Source organism: Pseudophryne corroboree, chromosome 4, assembly GCF_028390025.1.
Source record: "Pseudophryne corroboree isolate aPseCor3 chromosome 4, aPseCor3.hap2, whole genome shotgun sequence".
Lineage (NCBI taxonomy): Eukaryota > Metazoa > Chordata > Amphibia > Anura > Myobatrachidae > Pseudophryne > Pseudophryne corroboree.
Window position 1 is genome coordinate 781,145,161 of NC_086447.1, and position 19,930 is coordinate 781,165,090.

General features: G+C 40.4%; 1 long non-coding RNA gene across 5 annotated transcripts in view; it reads right to left on the reverse strand.

The window, feature by feature from the left end:
* Window positions 1-807: 807 nt before the first annotated feature.
* The window catches only part of LOC134910369 (uncharacterized), a 237,037-nt gene continuing 217,914 nt past the window's right edge, over window positions 808-19,930 (reverse strand). For 4 of the 5 annotated variants that reach the window (XR_010176176.1, XR_010176175.1, XR_010176173.1 and 1 more), the window contains 4 exons: window positions 8,673-8,722; window positions 7,920-7,982; window positions 7,753-7,829; window positions 808-2,546 (listed from right to left, as the gene is read on the reverse strand). This is a non-coding gene — a long non-coding RNA (uncharacterized LOC134910369). Of the gene's footprint in view, window positions 2,547-7,752; window positions 7,836-7,919; window positions 7,983-8,672; window positions 8,723-19,930 lie in introns of all 5 variants that reach the window. The other variant, XR_010176174.1, reaches the window with a different exon arrangement.

A 19,930-nucleotide genomic window follows, 5' to 3' on the forward strand; every position in this document is an offset into this window, starting at 1 on the left:
TCTGACAAATGCACCTGTCCATTGTCCATCCACTCCAGTGCTGATGATGCACATGTCCTGTGTTTATCCACTCCAGTGCTAACAATGCACCTGACCAGTGTTCATCTGCTCCAGTGCTGATGCACATGTCCTGTGTTTATCTGCTCCAGTGCTAATGACGCACCTGTCCAGTTCCATCTGCTCCAGTGTTAAAAAAAAGTTCAAAAAGTAAAAATAGTAAGTAAACTTAAAAAAAGTCAAGAAAAGGAAAAAAGAATAAAAAAATAAAAGCTGAAAACAGAATAAAAAAAAGTAAAACAATTGAATAAGTGAAAAATAATGTTTTCTTTGCAGTACCTCACTGTGTATCCATAACATACTGTACAAGCACTGTGACTTTGCAGGCTGTACCCAACTGTGTATCCATAACATACAAGTACTATGACTACTGTCTATCCATAACATACAAGTGCTGTGACATTGCAGGCCGTACCCCACTGTGTATCCATAAGATACACATACTGTGACTTTGCAGGCTGTACACCACTACATATCAATAACATACTACTACTGTGACTTTGCAGGCCACAGCCCACTGTGTATACATAACATACAAGTGCTGTGACTACTGTGTATCCACAACATACAAGTATTGTGAATACTGTCTATACATAGCATACAAGTTCTGTGACTTTGCAGGCTGTTCCCTCACATAAGTGGTGTGACTACGCAGTGTCACTGCGAATGAAAAAAAATGTTCAAACAAATTAAAAAGCTAATAAAAAAGTTACAAAAAATTGTTTTTCTTTTGCATTGTACTCCACTGTGTATCTATAATACAAGTACTGTGATTACTGTGTATCCATAACATACAAGTACTGTGACTTCACAGGCCATACCCCATTGCATATCCATAACATATAAGTACTGTGACTTCACAGTCTGTACCCCACTGCATATCCATAATAACTAAGTACTGTGACTCCACAGTGAGTGGTGATTTTCAATAAAAAGGTTCAAGTAAATAAATAATACTATTAAACTGTAGTTTATTTTGTACAACTTGAGTGTGTTCAACAATACGGATCACGATGATCAGTCAAGAGAAGAGCAGCACTGCAGCTGCTGCAACCAGTCACAATGACAATACTAGTTCTTCAATGTCATCTAAAGCCAATGCCCAAGGGTATAGATGGTTTAACCCCTTTAGTGGCAAGTTTTCAATTTAAAAACACCACATCCTGGGGGGATGTTTTTAAATTGAAGTGGGAGCAGGGGGGAAGGTACAGGGGGGCCAGTGAAGGGGCAGGGTGAGATAATCACCTGACGATCACCCGTGGACATCGCCCGCAGGGAGCGCCAGCCTCAGAGCTTATTCCCGGGCACCGCAATCAGCATAAGCCATTTTACAGCTAAGCCCGCCCGCAGCCAATAGGTGTCCGGGGGATGGGCTAAACTCCATAATAGAGTATGCTGATTCCTAGGCACCATGCATGCTGCACGACTGTCCTTGGGGAATCAGTCAGTAGTATGTCCGGAAATCTTCTGGGGTTGCCAGCGCTATCAGGGCAACTAAAAAAAAAAAAAAACAGACAGTGGCAAAGAAAAAAATACCTCTACTAAAAGGAAAATGTAGGGCAGAAAAACATAAAATTGGCAACATGTCATTTACCATATGCAGTGGCAAGGAAAAGCTCAGGCCTTTTTTTATTACTGGTGGTTCTGCAACTGTCAATGAGACATAGACTGCCTCCCATGATGATGCAGACCTTTTTTACTCAGAATCTAAGAGAGGTGTAAAAAAATAAAATCACTAAGGCAGTAGAACAAACTGTGCATTCAGAAAAGCTAGAAGTCCCTAAGAACAGTCTAAGTGTGTCCATGAGTGCTATATAAGAGCCCTACCTCTCTGATATATTACTTGTAGAGAACCCACCTTCCACCATTTCTGCACCCTCTGCAAATTTGGCGATGAGCAACAGAAGTATAGCTGATGACATAGAAATTGAAGATGCCACCATGGAACTGCAAGAGAATGAGGGGGATATTTGTGTACTAGATGCCAGTGCTAATGAGGATGTTGAGGATGAGGATGTTGTTTGTGTAAGTCAGGCACTAGTGGAAGCAGCTCTTGGTCATGAGAGGAAGAAGACCATTGTAATGCCTGGGCATAGGACAAACAAATCCACCTCTTACAGTGTATGTAGAATTATTTTTACCAAAATCCTGACAATTGACTAGCCATCTGTAGCCTTTGTAAAACTACAGTAAGTAGAGGAAGGGAAGTTTACCATCTAGGAACCTCCTCCCTGTTATGTCATTTGTAACAAGCTCATGGAAAGTTTTTGACAAAATCAGAAACTGGTGCTAAAAATACCCCTTATCTCAACTAAATCCCAGCCCCTGCAATCTTCACTGCCAACACCTTCATTCTCAATATCCTTAGCAATGATCAGAGGTAGTCCATCCAAATTGTAAAGGCTAGGTGACTCCTCCTCTATCCAGGATCCCTCAGAAGAATCCTTCAGTGCTAGGCCTGCTGCTGCTGTTGGGGATGGATCTTCATCCTAGAAGGGGACCAAGAAGACTAGTATTTAAAAAAAAATAAAAAAAAACAATTCACTGTGAAGCAATACTTTGTTTTCACCCAGTCACACAGCAGATCACTGACACCATCATGGCTATGCTAGTATTAGATCTGCATCTATTATTCGCCATAAATGCAGTGGGTTTTTACACAGTTAATTGAGGTCCTGTGTCCTCGGTACCAAATTACAGCTCGGTTCCATTTTACCCGACAAGCCATTTGTTGGCTGTACCAGGACGTTAAAAAACCATAACGACTGGCCTCAAAATGCCATTGTACACACTGTCCACTTAACCACAGACATGTGGACAAGCAGTAGTGGTCAAACTAAAGATTACATGACTGTTACAGTTGAGTGGGAGAATCACTTTCAGCAGCAGCAACAGTATCTAACAGTGTCAACAGTTGCAGCAACAGAGAGGCAGGCTACTCTGTGCATCACTGCCTTCACTAAGAGGCATACCACTGACAACCTCTTAGAAAAACTAAGGGATGTCATAGCAAAAATGGCTAACCCCACTTGGACTCTCCTCAGGATTTGTGATAATGCCACAAATATTGTGAAAGCATTACAGCTGGGTGAATTCCAACACATCCCATGTTTTGCTCACACAATCAACTTGATGATTCAGTGTTTGACTTTTTTAAATGACAGGGGCATGCAGAAGATGCAGCCTATGGCCCCAAAAAAGTTTGGGACATTTTCGGCATTCAGCCGCAGCATGCAGGACAGTGCAGTGCTTGCAAGAACAGTTCAATTTGCCCTGAACTCAGCTTTCCCCAAAGACCCAGTAATGATGCAGCGGAGTCAACACAACTTTTTGACATCTGGTCGGATCTAAAATTAGTGACACCTCTATCGTAACTCCATCTGATATGGTCACCATACAATTGATGGTGGAAGATTATTTTCATGACACCGTACAATTATACATGTTAGAGTCCCTTTGACTTCTATAAAGAAAAAAAAGGCAATTTGAAGGCCCTTGTACAAACTAACTTAAACTGCTCACCCTCCAGTGTCTTCTCAGAAAGATTTTTCCGCAGAGTCGGGAACCTTATCAGCGATTGGCGTAGGAGGCTACTTTCTCAAAATGTGGAAAAGATGATGTTCATTAAAATGAACTACAAATTCCATGAGGAAGACCTTTACCAGCAATCACGTCAAAGTACAGAGATTTCTGTAAAGGCGTATTCCAGCGGGGATGAATTAATACTGTGTGAGGATGATGTACATTGATGAGGGTGAGGATGAGGATGGTAGTGATGATGACATCTTGCCACTGCAGAGCTGTTAGCAGAGCTGCCTTAAGCCCATTGGTACTTGGTATTGTGGGATCCCAAAAAAAACAAAGCTCTTCAGTTATAAAGTGTCAGTACCTGTCCCTGCAGTGCTTGGTTTGTTAAACTGTGCATGTCCTTTTTAATATACAACATAAGGGTGACAGGGGCCAAGGATGATTCCATCTTGCACCACTTTTTTTTCCATTTCTGCCACTACTGTGTGGCAATGTTTCTTAGATGTGTTATAAACTGACGTGTGTTTGTGCCGCTGCTCTGTTGCTTAGTAACAAGCAAGTCTGCTGCAGCTCTTGCCTAAAGCAGATGAAAACAATATTGTGAGCTGTGACGTGGTCAAAATTTACAGGAAATGAGTGGAAATGAATGTTATTGAGGTTAATAATACTGTAGGAACATAAAAGGATCAAATTATGTGAATTTAGCTTTTCTGGTAAATTTTTGGGAAAAATCCAAAACCAAAACCGGCTACGACCGAGATCCAAAATCAAAACCTGAACCAAAACCGGATGATGAATTAGAGCCAGAACCACCAAAAATGGTCTGGCCACATTTCTATACTAAAATAATATAAGTGTAAGTATACTGAACCGTATAAAAGACACTAAAGGAAATATTTATCACACTCCCCACTATTAAAGCAGTTGAGATAACATAATTAATATATCACTTGAATTTACAATACTTCTCTTGGAGGGACACCTGCTCCAATAAAGCTCATTCCTACAAAGAGTTCGAAGCAAGAAGATAGTTCCATGTGTATATATTTCTGTTATATATATATATATATATATATATATTTAGCACAGATACATACACACACATCTCACACATACACTACTCTCTCTCACACACACACACACACACACACACACACACACACACACACACACACACACACACACACACACATCCAGCACACATGTCCCATGCTGCAAATTGTAGATTGCAGCAGGACAAGACACCATGGGCCTAATTCAGACCTGATCGCTAGGCTGCGTTTTCATACAGCCAGCGATCAGGTCTGAAGTGCGCATGGGTATGCACCACAATGCACAGGCGTGCCGATCCGCACCGACAGGGATCGGCGGGCAGCGATGGAATGTGCGAGAAAAGTGATCGCAAGGTGACTGACAGGAAGAGGCTGTTTGTGGGTGGCAACTGACTGTTTTTAAGGAGTGTCCAGAGCAACGCAGGATGGACCAGGCATTTGGAGGGAGGGATTCTGATGTCAGCTCCGGCCCTGATCATCGCATTGGAAGAGTAAGTCCTGGGCTGTGCAGAGACTGAGCTCTCCTGCGCATGCAATCGCACCTCTGCTCAGCGATTTCCCCCTTCCCCTGTAGGCGGCAACTACCTGATCACAGGGATGCAAAAAACGCACCCTAGCGATCAGGTCTGAATTAGGCCCCATGTCCTTAGGCCCCTCCCTCATGTGACAAAATGGCATGATTTGTGGGTCTATCGTGAGGGGACAAAATGACTCAATAAGAATGGAATAACCTCATATTGGTTCCACCCCCTTCCCATTTACCCATGAATCGCAGCAAATGCCACGAGGGAGTGGGACCACAGGACTGCAGTGTGTAATAAAAAAACATATTAGGTGCATAAGGGGGTTTCTGGACACTCAGAACCCACCCCCTGCAAGTACCACTACCACTATCACTGTGCTTATGGGTACAGACCCGGTGAGCGAAATGCGCATGCATGATCATCAGGCTGCACATGCACCAATACAAAATGCTCCATAATAAATGTGGTCATGTAGCCCATAGGCTGTCTGACAATGGGGCAAATACCATAATACAATTTTTTTTACAAATTAGCAGCCTCCATAGAAACCTGTAACAACTGCTTTTATGATAAAAAATGGAGGGAAAACCGCAGAAATCGGAGAACCCCCTTTATGCAATCTGGGGATGCTTAATTTTTGCTTGTATCCCCCCGATATGGCTGTATTACAGGAATTTCTTCTAAAATTGCTTTTCTAAATATGCCACATAATGTCACTTTAACAGGCTGTAATCCACGGTGTAAATAATGAAGTAGATTTATTTAGAAATAAACTGACTCACTCAGACTTCCTCCCAAACTTGGAAGTGATGATTTGGTGTGTTTCTAAATAAATTTACTGCTATACTTACACCTTGGAGTCCTGCCAGTGGGTTTCCTCTTCATTTATTACCTATCTTGAGTACCAAATGGACCACACTGAGAGACTGCTAACACTAAAACACTACAGCTGAATGTTAAACATATGTTCAGTTCAGTGCAATATAAATTAAAGACAAACATTATCCTCTCCACGTTCTTTCCTATGGTCCCTATGATTCGATTTACGTCCAAGAACTGGCATCGAAAACCTGCACTAACCCTATCTTCCACAATCTGAGGGCAAAGTTCTCTTATAAATGAATGTATTACAGGGTGTTCCATGTCTCAGGTTGCAACAAGGAAATAAAGAGCATCCATTTGTCTACCGTTAGTTATTTTCACTATTGACTGCAGGCACTGGGTTTGAGTCGCATGCAGTGCCGATGTGGGATGCAGTGGTGCAATTGTTTTGTACTGCTAATGCGTCTAAGCCACATTGCACATACGCCCAGATAGTGTACACACGAAGTCCGGGAGATGCACAGGTTTAGAAATGTCTTGAAAATGTATTGGGTGTTCCTAGTCGATGACAGGAAGGTGGCTTAGTAGTTGTGTTTGTAGAAAGCGATTACGTACAGAGATGCCTAACCGCTGAGATAAGAGGCCATACTCGGATAGAGAAAAAGCACCTGCCCGTCACAGATGGGCGACCACCAAAAGACTCAGACACTATGGGGTATATTTACTAAAGTGCGGTTTTTTTTTAAATGGAGATGTTGCCCATAGCAACCAATCAGATTCTACGTAACATGTATCTAGCACCTTCTAGAAAATAATAGATAGAATCTGATTGGTTGCTTTGGGCAACATCTCCACTTCTAAAAGAACCCCGCACTTTAGTAACTATACCCCTATGTCTGTGCTCCCTTTGTTTTTTCTTTTAAAGTTCTAAGCAAGTGATTTAATGACATCCCAGAAGTCTGAAAATGGTTTGTGTGCCTTATCTTCTGATCTATGCAGAATGGGCTAATTCAGAGGTGGACTCTCATGGCACAGCCACTGTGAAATTATGCAGAAGTGGCAGGAGGCATCTTAAGTAAAAATATGCCATCTGCTTGCTTCTGTGATTCGCTGTAGCATTCAAAGACACAGAATTGGATCAACTGCCTGAGCTATGGATATCTGAGTAACCCTCAGGTTACTCAGGATGTCCGGCAAAATTACGCTGCCACGGCTAGTGAAACTGTGTCCAAGGATACAACTCTGCATGCCCAGAAGCCAGGCCCGTATTTTGGAACGCTTCATGTCACCGCCCCAGAATGCCAGCAGCATGACAATAGTGCTGTGGCTTTTAGAGCACTGTGAACGATATCACAAAAACAGATCTGTACATGTGCAGTGCGGATACTGCATCATGCACAGATCAAAAAACGTTGGTGATTTATGTAAATATCAAATGTATGTAAATCTCTGAATTAGGCCTATAGGACCATGGGTGAGCAAATCTAAGTGCTTCAGTATAGTCACAATGATGCACCTTCTGTACCTATGGATAAAATATGCATCGATTAGAATTGTTTTAGCATAATGGATTATTTAAATGGGCATGTAGGAGACTGTAGTGTCTTTCCTTTCAACACTCAAATTATCGCACACATTGGATGCTTAGATAAACCACTGTCATGCTCGATGTGTTTCATGTTCTTCTTCTTGTTTTTATTAGCCTCTATATAAAGAGTTTGTGCAAAAAGGGAACCACCACACAGTAGCGCACACAACCCAATACTTACTAAATGGTACAGTCCTTCCTCTGAGGGTTGAATCTTAAATGATTATCCAATGATGACCCTCTTGAAGTGATGAATTTCTATACCTCGAGAGAAGGACAAATAAACAGCCATAGTGTAATTCCGATACTTCAATATACTTAATTGGTGAATATACAAGAAAATCATACCAAATTATATTGTCTACAAATGAAAAGCAGACAAATACTGCACCAGAAAGCGGACTCTCCATACTGTAAAACAATATCACAGATTTATTAAAAACACAACAGAACAGGATACATAACACTTAGAAAATGGACTCCTACCAAATATTATGGTCTACTAATAATGGTAGACAACATGAAAGATACAATATAGATGAAGTATCTTTTGAGTGTGGGTGACACTCCTTCCATCGTCACTGTAGCATCCTAAATTTTTTGGGTGTGTGGTATTCACATTTTTTTTCTCTATATAAAGAGCACCATTAAGTTTCCACAGGAATGTAAGGCGCAAAGATACAAAACAAGAGAAATTAAGTAACAAAATAACAAATTGACTTAATTTAAATGTAGGCATACTGTATTATTAACATATATTGAGATTAGATCTAAGGGGAGAAAAACAATAATTGGGGGGGGCCCTGGTTTGCGAGAGCTTACGTACTAAAAGGGAAATTAAGGAAGTGTGGATATTGGGAGATACAGTACAAGGGATCCATTAGAGAAACTGGCAGAGAGAGGAGGAAGAGACAACATGACAGCAGCAGTATTAAAGAGATAAAGGAGAGGAGGGAGGTGGTCAGGAATCCAGCATAAGTACTGGGATTAGCGTAAGGCAGTAGGGGCAGCTTAGGGTTAGACTGCGGGGGAATGGAAGGAGATAAGGTTTAGGCTTCCAGAGGGGTAGTTTGGGGGTAGAGGTATGGTTAAATTACTTACCGGGATCTTTTAAGATGCCGCTGTCAGCATTCTGACGGTCGAGATAGTAACTGCTCGGATTTCGATACCAACACACAGAGGAGAGAATCCATTGAGGGGAAGACCAGAGAGAAGGTTGGAATTGTTGAGATGAGAAATAATAAGATAAGGGACAAATGTTATGGTGGCATAAAGGAAAAGGAGGAGCATATTATGGTGATGTTACAGCTATGGAACTGATAGAATAGAGCAAGAGACTGAATGTTGGGAGTGAATGGGAGAGTGGAATCAAGGGTGACACCCAGGTAGTGGACTGCAGGAGGGAAGGGGTGAGGTTAGGGAAGGACAGGTAAGTTGAGTTTCATCAGCATAAAGATGGTAATGAAGAACAAAAGAACTGTTAGTGCCAGACAAAAGAAGATTTCCTGCTGGGAAGGTTCTATTTTGGAGGTGAAAAAAGAGGTGAAGTATAAGGCAAGGTAAGGGATGGAGGAGATAAGAGAGATCAGGCAGAAAAGGAAGTTTAAGGTGGCAAAGGACCAGGTGTGTGTGTGTGTGTGTGTGTGTGTGTGTGTGTGTGTGTGTGTGTGTGTGGGGGGGGGGGGGTATAGGGGGCATTTGGAGAATTGTGGGTGCATGAGGGCCTTTAAAGCCAGCAAGAGAGAATACATTTGAAATGAAGAAAGTCAGCCAGAGAGCTTAACTTCCGCCACAGGTATTCGGCTGTGCAGGAGCATTTTATGAGGAATCTGGTCAATTTGAACTGTCATGGTTGGTGTTTGATTCACTGTGTGCTGACAATGGTGGCAGGGGTGTTTAGGTTGTACAGCAAATCAGCCTGGTTAGGGCTGGGCAGTGATGTTTAACAAGGATTTGTTCCTTATCATATGTAGTGTGGTTAAGAATGAGGACTGAATAATTGTTAAACATACCCTTCATTTGTCTGATATGGATCTTTACTATCAGAATAATTTATAGATACTGTGCAAAAGAAATTCAGTTGGACAAAATATGCAGGTACTTCTGCAGTTGCGCCAAACAGTCCCTCTTGGCATGCCAATTTCCATGTGACTCTGCTAGTGTCGGGTGTCTTAACTAACAGTGTACCTCCTGGACAAACCATGTTGCAATGCAAAACATCATTTTTTTGCACGCAGTGTAAATACTGGCTGCCTTTGCATGTAGACCACAAACAGTGGAAAGCTTTTCTTTTTACACTGTAATTTATATTTCATTTTGTAAACACCGCACCCAAATCTAAAGCTCTCTGCACATGTTACATATGCCCCCCCCCCCACACACTTCAGTGCAATAGGGTTTAACCAAGGCAAAGTTAATTGCTCTTAGTTACATTATTCCAAACTCAGAATCAGGCCCTATGTTTTTTGTATTGTTTTGTACTTATTTTGTACATTCTCTTGATGGGAATCAAACCCAAGACCTCAGAGCTGAAAGGCAGTTCTGCTAACCACTATGCCACCAATGCTGCAAATGTAATATTCATTTTCTTGTTGGGGGTACTGGCGAGGGGGAGAGGGGGTTGCAGTTGGGGAATTATACCTATACCACACTGTTACCAGACTGAACTGGGTTTTGCAAATTTTAGTTCAGACTTTGTGAAGTTGATAATGCGTACGTGTAGGTCTAGTATGCCTTCACAGTTCACACCATGGGGTCTATTTATGAAGCAGTGAAAAAAGTGAAGTGAGCCAGTGGAGAAGTTGCCCATAGCAACCAATCATCTGCTATGTATAATTTTATAGAATACACTTGATAAGTTTTACCTCAATGCTGATTGATTGCCATGGGCAACTTCTTCACTGGCTCACTTCTCCACTCTTTTCACTGCTTCACGAATAGACCTCCATGTCTCCTTCCTCTCAATGCCCCCAATCTCTGAAGCACGTCAGAAATCTTCAGAATATAGGGTCTATTCATGAAGCATAGAAAAGAATGGAGAAGTGAACCACTGGATAAGTTACCCTTGGCAACCAATCAGCTGCTATGTATTTAATTTTATATAATGCACTTGATATATGTTACTTCAATGCTGATTGGTTGCCATGCGCAACTTCTAAACTGGCTCATTTTTCCACTATTTACACTGCTTCATGAATAGACCCCTAAGTTGCTTCTTACACACACTGTAATGGAAATTAGATCTATCTAATGACTTTAGCTATGTAGTGTATTTCATTTAAAGACTATATCTTTATGGTAGATATAATTAATTTCTAAAAAGTGTATTATTTATTAGACTATCATAGTTATAAATAATTGCATCTCAAATACAGGAGAGAAGATGTATTTAGAAAAAAGGAAATATAAAATGTATACTAAAAAGCAAATGATAAAATTCACAGGTAAAGACAGTGAAACAAAGTACAATGACTGTGCTCAGGATTACTAATGTGTAGTGTCTTGTTACTTAAGTGTAGCTTGGGTGGTCTTAAAAGGTGTTTTAACTATGCATCAAATAGTTCTCTGTGTATAGTGTACACTGTAGTGCTGCTATTGCCAAAAACAGTGACACATTTTCTTTTTTTAAACATTAGTTTGTCCAGCCACAGTTTATAATAGATTTCTCAAATGCTTTAACTGTTTGTGTTCTTTGTCAGTTCCACAAGCCGTTTTTGGTAGTGGTTAATTTAACTTAGACACAGCATGATCATGTTTGAATATTAGAGTTTTTACAAAAGAATGACCCAGAATATAAATCATATATGCACAAAATCTTACTGTCCATTAAATTTGCAAATCCATGCATTGCTGAGTATCAACACTTTAGCCAGGTACACACTAAATGATGTGTGTACCTGGCGATATCGGTAGCGATGAGACCCGGCAGGGTGCCAACATTGGTAAGTGCAGACATGCAGACACACCTGCCGATGTCGGCTGTGATGGAGCGGCGGCGGGGGGAGGAGCTGGGCCATGCTGTGTTCGTCAGCATGGCATCGTTAACGACATCCCCAGACTAGCAATGTCATTAGCGTCCCGCGGGAGCACGCATCGTTAACGATGTACTGCGTACACACTGGAAGATTTGAACAATATGTTGTTCCAATCCATTGGAATCAGGCAGATCATTCATGATGTCGTCTAGTGTGTACCCAGCTTAAGTGGATGCCACTTAGTGACACAAAGAAAATATGTGCATTTGAAATGTATTTTCCTCAGGTGCCTCAAAGTCATTAAATATCTATTTTTTCTAATATTTTATGTATTCAGAACAAAATGTGTAAATTATATTTTTTTAATTCCGTGGCCCAAGCAAACCCCCAATATGTCACTATACATCATGTATATTATTTATTAGGAGTGTATGTTATTCACAAAACTGACAATGTTTATCATGGCGGTATACAAATAAATCTTTGCAAAATAAAATCATTCTTCACAAAGAAGTATATTACACAACTGATCTTCTGTGCTTCAAAACTTGTGCTGTGTGTCGTCTGGGAATCTATTTTAGGTAGCAAATTTACTTATCAATCAAAATTTTGACTAATGTTCAACAGCCTGTTTTATTATGGCAAGTATATTTGTAGTAGCAGAATTATACAATATTTAGTTACAATGAAGTTTACAAGTAAGTGGAATAAGGCTATTTTCACCGTCTCCCTGGGAATTTTCAAGTAGGTCTGTTTCACATGTAGAAAACGTTTTCTTTTTAAAATATTCTGCAGCTAGAGATCTTATCAGTCTGTGAGAAAAAAAATAAATAATTCAAAAGAAAGTCATTTTGAACAGGCATAATAACCGGCCTCGTGGTGTCATGCTTGGGTTGATTTATTTATTTTGTACCAGAATCTTTCGTGGCCACTTGAAATAAAAGTAGCTTCTGTTCTGAGTTATTCTCGGTTTGGTGCTAAGTAGCGAAACCGAAGGTGTTCTAGAAAAAGACTGTCATTCAGAGACTGACGAAGGCATTAAGAAAACATAGGCCTGGTGTAAGTTAAAAGTGGGTCATCTTATGCCGTTTTGCTACAAAACATAAAAAAAAAATACTAATGGCTTACATCTGCTATATGACTTATATATTGCTTCTTTCCCTGTCCTGGTATGTGAGAAAATAGAGCAAGCTGGATTTCTGAGTTTCCCTAGTCTGTAGTTTAGTGAGGATGCACAGGAAATTAAGCATATGCTGAGTGATGGAACTGCAATAACTCCGTGATTTCAGTTTAAATGTTGAAAAGAAACAGCGCCTTAATAAGGAAGCCACCCTTTGGAAGAAAGGAAGAAAGAAACTGTTTTTGGCTTCTACAGACTTTTACTTAAGTCTCTAAATTGAATTTTCACTGTAATTTTTCCACACAAAACGGCAGTTTTGCTGCAGTTGTATTATTGTCAAACTATTTTGTTCTGTGACTTTTAAGAAACAAAAAATAAATGTATATAAAATTAAGCAAATGTGAGTAGTAGGATATATATATACAGGTTGAGTCTCCCATATCCAAAATGCTTGGGACCAGAAATATTTTGGATATCGGATTTGGATTGGATATCGGATTTTTCTGTATTTTGGAATATTTCCACACCATAATAAGATATCTTGGGGATGGGGCCCAATTCTGAACACAGAATGCATTTATGATTCATGTACACTTTATACACACAGCATAAAGGTAATTTCATACAATGGGGTATATTTACTAAGATTCGTATTTTTCGAAATTTGGTTGAAGATTAAACACGAATGACATCGGGAGTGATAATTTGCAACTTTTTTTTTTTACGCCTCATTTACTATGCTGTCATATTTTTGGTATTCGTATTTTCTGATGTCGATGTTATTCGTATTTTTTAAGGTCCTAATGTGGCCGATTTTTGTTTTGCGGCCGTATTATTATTATTATTTTTTTACGGTTTCGTATATTTTTTTCATGGCCGAGATTTGACTCCCTTCCCGGACGCGTTTTTTTCTGACTTTCGTTTTCATCACTCGTCCTTGATTGGTTGGGTTTGTGATGGAGGAGTTTCTGCGCAGCACAGTACAAATACGCCCCAAACCGGACGGACCTCGTGGGTTTAGCTAGTGGAGAGGAGAGAGGTAGTGTTGTTTGCGGTAGGAGTTGTGGAAAGTTGGTTAGGTGAGTTTAAGTGATTGCTGAGTGGTGTGTTTGGTTTGTAAGTCGTCTTGTGATTATTGTTGTGGTGTTGTTTTGAAGTGTGTCATATTTTTAGTGGTTGTTTGTTTATTTCAGTCTAGTGTGTGTGTGTGTGTGTGGGTGTGTGTGTGTTTGGTGTGTGGTGTGTAGTGCTAGTGGAGGAGTGTGTTTTGTGTATTTTGTTATTCGTGTTATTTGTTGTTTGTGTCAATTATGTCTCAGTCAGAGGTCAGTGAGGTGGGGGAGGTGAGTGAAGTGGAGGTGTTGAGTGAGGCGGAGGGTGTTAGTTTGAGGGAGGAGGTGAGTGAGGATGAGGGTGTTAGTGAGAGGGAGGAGAGTAGTGAGTCGGAGGGTGAGGTTGCTGCTGCGGACTCTAGTGAGAGTGAGAGTGATGGTGCTGTGGCTCCGCAGCCACGCACCACTACGAAGACCGGGCGCAACATGAAGTTTTGTCAGGCTGAAAATGTTGCGCTGGTTGGTGAGCTGATGCACCATCATCGGCAGCTCTTTGGCGCTGAGGCCTCCAAAGTCACTTCTCGCAGAAAGTGTGCTATTTGGGCTAAAGTTGTAGCTGCTGTGAATAGCGAGGGAGTTGTTCGCAGGACAGAGGACACATGTCATAAACGTTTTTATGACATAAAGCGCCGTGTCAAGGCCAAGATTGCCAAGGAGGCCAAGTCTGCCCATCAAACCGGTGGTGGGCATCCGTATATCGCAACTTATGCGGAGTGGGAGGAGCCAGTGCGGAGCTTAATTCCTCGCGAAGTGGTTGGGGCCACTTATGTGCGTGATTCAGATCGGCCCAGGCAGGATGGTGAGTAGTTTTTTCAGTATTTTTTTTTGTGTAAAATTGTTTTGTTGATAAAACTTTGGAGTCCTGCTATGTGTTATATTTGAACTATGCTAGTTTAGTGTGTATTAGTGTGTGTAATTGTGTCTATCATTATTGTTTGTGTTAAATCTCCTGTGTGTTAGTATTGTGTGTTACTAATTAGTTAAGGTCCTTATTAATGTACCTGGTGAAAGGTACCTTATTTAGTATTGATTGTATTGGTTATTGGTGGAAAACACACTTTTTATCTGCAAAGGTGTAAGTGTGGTGTATTCATGATTTATTTGTTAAGGACACATGTTCGCATGATGTTTAGTGATTTTTTAAACAAAGACGCTTTTCTAGGTGGTGTTTTGTTGTTTCACAAATACTTTTATTTTTCCAAAGTTTTTTAAAAATGTTATGTATGCATTTGGTATGTAGTTTGTATTTCAGTCAAAATTGTATGTGTTCTGATATGTGTTTTTAACATTAATCTGTTTTATTTTGTATGCTATGCACGTGTAGCCATGTGTGTTGCATAGTTGTTGAACATTGTGATGAAGTTCCATTACTCTTTTGTGTTTTTTTTAGTGGATTTGTTTTATAATGTATGGTTATGTATGTGTTTGTAAATAATTTTTGAGAAATGCTGTTTGTTGTTATTGTTGTTTGCAAATGCATTTGTGTGTACAAATCATATGTTTCTTTGTATTACAGTGGCTCGGAAACGCACACGCCAAACCACTCCTTCAAATGTTGAACATGGTGCTGATGTTGCAGAAGGTAAATTTGTAACACATTAAAATGTAAGGAGGACTTCAAATCATTGCCAAATTTAGACAAGTACATTTGTTTCTCATAGGTCCATCCCGCCATCATCCGACTGTGCAAATGCGCGCAGGCCACGGATCCACAACGCAACAACACGTGGCACCGAAAAGACCACGACACGATCTGCCCAGAGCACAATCTGCCTCTCCACCAACGCGACGCATCAGTACGGTCGCATCAAGGCCACCGTCCGATTTGCTGGCACCCTCCCCACCACTTCAACTGCAGTCCCCTCAAATTCCAGGTGAGTCCAAAAATATATACCAAAAAAAAAAACACAACCCATTACAAAAATTTGGTAAAAAAACAACAAAACACACAGTAATCTTATTAGATTAGCCTTTACACTGATTTAAGAAAATGGTTTGGACATGGCCAACCCTTTATAAATAACAAATAAAGTTTACGATTATTCTGTCCGTACATTTGAAGCTTACACTAGCATATTGTGCAGAAGTATACTACCAAATGTGAAAGTAACGTTTGCACACAGAATAATATTGGGAACTTAAGTAAATATTTAAATATAAATTTATTAAAATTAGTTTAGTATAGCCATCACAGATGTACTGTAACATACTAACCAAGTTATTTAGTCAGAATCACACTAAACCAGGGTTTTGAATTGCAAATGTCACTTGACATTATGTTTAGGCTTAACGTTGTGTTGCTTAATATATTGGGACAAAACAACAACAATAGCAGGCCATAATGCAGTGGTATCCAAACTTTATGTAATCACGGTGCCCTAGAGTTTTCTAAATTTAAACATGGCACCCACAGCCAAACAAAAACTTATTGGGAAATTTTGGATTCAAAATTTAAATAAGTACATTGTGTTTATATGACATCCTTAGCCTCAATTGTGTGTTGTGTGAAAATATTTACTTCTGTTTGTCCCCATATTTTATGACTGACAGCTACTAGCACTAGTTTAGCTTATTATATTGAGCTTAAAATTTTTGATTTGGTCGTGGACCACCAACCCAAGGCACCCCTGCAAGCGTCCCGAGACACCACCGGGAGCCACGGCTCACAGTCTGAAAAAAACTGGCATAATGGGTAGGCCAAATTTCTGCTTATGTAGGTATGGACTTGCAAACAAATTATATTTCACTTGTTGGTGTTCTTTAAAAAAAAATATGTACAAAATAAAATTAATACAAAACCAAAAAAACTAAAATATTATTCCATTCATACACACACAGATCAAGGCAGCATCACAGATCAAGGCACCAGTCAGATGTAATGGAGGAAACTTATGTCCTTAACCTGCAACCGGTAGACCCGACAATACCAAGCACGCCACCTATGGCTGGGCCTCCACCTCCAACTACTCCACCACCACAATTGAGCACAGCCACACCACCACCACAAAATACATTCCAGGCATTTTGTGAAAGCTGGACAACCCAGCAACCACAACATATGGAGTGTCTTCGCAGACAGACCCAGCTGCTGTCAAGTCTTCCACATTATCTCCCCAGATTAAGTCGCACTGTGTGCAGACAAAATTCTGAGCTCAGCAGAATTGCCACATGCATGGAACAAATGCGGGCTGATACCAGCAACATGATGCTCACCATGGCCAGGATTATGGACGACCAAATGAGGCAACATCAGAACTACCTCAATCTTCTAGATTCAAACAATCGACTATGTGAAAGTCTAGCCAGAATAATAGAAAATAACACGGCATCAAACATCCAACTGAATGCAACATTAACCAACCTCAGCCACAATATTGCCAACCTACACAACCAACAACCCAGCACAAGCTCTGAAACGACAACACCGTTAACTACGCCTATTTCATCCCCAGTTAGAAGATCAAGAAGAAGAGCTAATGTCCCTGGCCCCGACTCTGCCGGTTCTAAGGGCCACACCAAAAAATAATTTAAAGCAGCAACAGGTGTTGGGTTGTTAGGGGAGTAAAGTTTTTCTGTGTTTCTATTTGATATTTTGGAATATTTAAAAACAATAAAATAAACACATTTGTTTGCACAATAAACACCTGATTTGTGGCCCAAATTAATATAGTTATAATGAGTTAAGACATATTATGTTATTATTTATAAAATGTGTTTTACCAAAAAAACAAAATAAAATGAACACATAAATTTAATGAAACACAGGGCAACATCCATTTGTGTGTGTGGGATTGTAATCATGTAGTTAGGTAATGTTTTATGTTTCAACAAATGTAGACTGAACTTAGGTTTTACATGAAACACATCTAAACACGCTTATCAAAAGCAGGTCTATTTGAAATTTTTTTTTTTTTTTACGAATCTCTAAATTTCACGGACGAAATGGTCCTTTCACGGTGGTAATTAAAAATACGAATTTTTGATAAATGACCGAGTTCTATTTTTAAACAGCCGTGTTTGACCGATGGTGTAATCATTCATATTTTTTTACACAGCTCACACAAAAAAATACGAATGCCCTCATCACTGCAGAGATTTGAGTTTAGTAAATTCCCGAGATGACACTTTGAAGAAAAAACACCAACTCGGTCAAAATCGGGACTTTAGTAAATATACCCCAATGTGTTTAAGAATTTTGTGTATGAAACAAAGCTTGTGTACATTAATCGATCAAGGAGTAAAGGTGTCACTATCTCAGTCACACTCAAAAACATTTGAATTTTGGAATATTTTGGATATCATATTTTTGGATTTTGTAGACTCAACCTGTATATATTAGGGGTATGCAATAACTTCCGAATGTACAGTGCATAAGTAGAGTAAACACAATCTGACTGTCTGGTTGTGAACTGTAGTATCTGACTAAAGTTCTTGTGAAGTGTTAAGGCACAGAACTGTATATAAGCAGCACTGCACACCAAACAAGTCAGCATGTTCACTTCCCTCACAAACTCACTATATAGCTCAACAGAGGCCACTGGGGAGCCATGATTGTCTACAACTACAAGAGTGGTCTGCGACAGCAGGAGAGTTTTGACCGGCTGCAAGTTGCTTTTGGGGTGAAAGCACCATCCTGAACCACTTGTTTGAGTGGTTTGTGTGTTCCATAGATGAGGTGGACACCAGGGTGACCGTGGTCCAGTTAGAGAAGGAGATAGCTATCTCATTGGGATCTAAACACTTGATACTCCACAAAAAGCTTAACCTTAGTAAGGGTTCTAAATCCTGGGTGCCCCCATCAGCTGACTTGAAAGCAGAAGGAAGTTCAGGTGACTTGGTGCCACAACATGCTGGCCAGGAATCATGGTGGTCACGCAAACTCTGTCTGGGAAATCATCAGTGGTGATGAATCCTGGATTTACAGTTTAGACCCTCAGGCCAAACAAGAGTCGGCCCAGTGGACCCCAGTTGTAGGGTGCATCACAATGGAAGTTCTGCCATGAGCACATCGTGGCCAAGCAGATGGTGGCTGTTTTTGTGGCCAAGACTGGTAATATTGTTACCGTACCACTCATGCAGCAGTGCACCATTACTGGTGGCTGGTACTCCAGCCGATGCTTGCAGCAAGTGCTGGAAGCCATTTCCAGGCACCATCCAAGAACTTGTGCTCATGTTGCCCTTCTCCATAACTACAATGCACCTGCCCACAAGTGATACATTTTCTGGCCCATGAGTGCTTCCAGGAGATTAGTCATCTGCTGTACAGTTAGAAAGAATATTGTGGGGGAAACCGCACTGGTTTAGATTAATGTAATCATGTCTGGTAGTCCTCTGAAGAGACTGATTAATATCAAATAAATACTTTTTCGATGAAGTGACCATACACTTTTGGACATATTATTGTCTGTATAGTGTATATACGGTGACTGTCAGTGGTACTCCCAGTAAATACAGGGTTAAACACAGGAAAGGTAAGACTCTTGTTGGGAGCACTCAACTTCAGAAGGACTTACTGTATTGGTTCAAATAAAAATGTCGATCTTATCAACTATTTGTATTTGAACCAATAAGTCCTCCTGAATTTCAGGGCTCCCCATAAAGAGTCTTGTTTCTTACCTTTCCTGTGTTTAACCTTTCATCTGCTGCACAGTCTGGACCTGGTCCCCTGTGACTTCTTTGTGTTCCCACAAATCAAGCTTAAGATGTGTGAGAATCATTTTGGTCACTGGAAGCTGCAATGAAGGCCTTCATCCAGCATGTAAAAGACATACCTGCTTTGGACTGGTCCAGTTGCTTTACCAAGTGGTTTGAGCGCATGTAAGTTTGCATAGACTCCTCTAGCGAACACTTAAAAAAATTGCAATGTTCACTTTGTTTGTTAAAAAAATACTTTTGGGGCATCCGGAAACTTATTGTACACCCCTCGTATATTTGGATTTGGATGTAACAAACAAGCCGGAAAAGGGAAAATTTACAGAGCAACAGTTTTTAGTCACCATAGGGGTTAGTAGATTTCAGGTGACCTAGGACAGGGTTTCACAAACACCGCCATTACATTCCAACTTTTAAGGGTATCCATGCTTGGCACAGGTGACTTTATTAGTATCTCAGTCAATTTGATTTAACCATCAGGAGTCAAGCATGGATATAATT